Raw genomic sequence first — 1,807 nt, 5'->3', positions numbered from 1 at the left:
CCATAGCAATGATATACGATAGAATGAATGTAAAACTAATGTTCTCCCATGTAAACTATCACATAATTCACAATAAAATATTTAAGGGGAAAAAAAAAAAAGCAATTGTCTAAATGATTTAAAAAAAAAAAAAAAAAGGCCTGCGGTGAGCAGAAGCAAGAGCAGCATCAGTTGGGGTCTTGTTAGAAATGTGAATGATCACACTACCTACCTCATGTGCTGATTCAGAAACCTTGGGGGTTGCAGCCCAGCAATCTGGGTGTACCAAGTGAGCCATACCTGAAGGTAGATGATTCTGAGGCATACTAAAGTTTGAAAAACGCTGCTTAGGGAAAAATTCCATTTTTGTCTTCTTGCTTTGATTCCAGGTGTGGGTCTTTTGATCTTCCGTTCTGAAGGACCTCCCTTCTGGTCCTCCAGGTACACTGAGCAGGTTGCACAACAATGTGTCTTGTTGAACAGGGAAAGGTGAGGGTTAAAATTCAGCAGCTCCTGCTTACCTGGCCGAGCACTGAGAACATCAAAGAGATTGGGTCTACCCACAAGGGTCGTCTTGCTCTGATTTCTCATCTGTGTAAGACCAACTCAGTCTATTTCACTTCTGAGCACTACCTGTCCGCTGTGATGTTGTTGTTCAGGGCTGTTGAGTTGGTTCCAACTCATAATGACCCTGAATAGAATTTATGAGGAGCAGCCGGTGGGTTAGCAGCCCAGCGCTTATCCTACAGTGCCCCCACCAGGACTCTGATGGGCAGTGGAAAATCTATCAGCACACAGGGATCAGAAACGAGTCTCACCTGCAGGGATCAGAAAAAATGAGTCTCACCTGTTCACCTATTTAAGCACCTTGTTACGGAGCTCTGGTAGCGTAGCGGTTACAAATTGGGCTGTGAACCTTAAGGTCCAGCAGTTCAAAACTACCAGCTGGTCTGGGGGAGAAAGATGAGGCTTTCTGTTCCCGTAAAGATTTACAGCTTCAGAAACACTGTGCAGGGTCACTATGAGTTGGAACCGACTCCATGGCACATAATAACAACAACTCATTTGTTGTTGTTAGGTGCTATTGAATTAGTTCTGACTGATAGCAATCCTATACAGGGTTTCCAAGGAGCAGCTGGTGGGTTTGAACTGCAGACCTTATGGTTTGCAGACCAGTGCTGATCTTACAGAGCCACACCTGGAGTCCTTCTAACTCATAGTGACCCGGTATAGGGTTTCCAAGGCTTTAAAAAATCTTCATAGCAGCAGAAAGTCTTATCTTTCTCCTGTGTATTTAACACCTGGACTCCTGGTGTGGCGCTGTAGGATCCATACTGGTCTGTGAACTACAAGGTCGGCAGTTCAAACCCAGGGTCACATAACAACAAATATAATATTTAATACCTACTCAATGAATGGTATTACAATCAAGATGGCGGATTGGGTACACGTGTAGTGAGGAGCTCCATCAATAACAACACAGAATACCAGGCCAGGCAGGCTCAGGGGATGGTGTTGGAACTCTGAAACACATATAAAGGAATATTTGGAGGATTGGAGGGCTTATAACTAGGGGAATTTGTAGGAGAATCAAGAAACCCATTATTTCCTAATTCAAGACGCTCAGCTATTCCTGGAGCCGCCATCTTCGGAGAGAACATCTTGATTGTATCAGGATTGATATTGAAATTTAAAGTGACAGTTTCAACATAAAACCAAACGGCCACCACTTGTCTGTCTGTCATACTGTGGTGGCTTGAGTTGCTGTGATTCTGAGGGCTCTGCCACCGGTATTTTAAATAACCAGCAGGGTCACCCATGGTGGACA

The sequence above is a fragment of the Chrysochloris asiatica genome, unplaced genomic scaffold (genome assembly GCF_000296735.1).
Source record: "Chrysochloris asiatica unplaced genomic scaffold, ChrAsi1.0 scaffold00025, whole genome shotgun sequence".
Classification (NCBI taxonomy): domain Eukaryota; kingdom Metazoa; phylum Chordata; class Mammalia; order Afrosoricida; family Chrysochloridae; genus Chrysochloris; species Chrysochloris asiatica.
The sequence above is the reverse complement of the archived record's forward strand: the minus strand, read 5'-3'. Positions refer to the sequence as shown.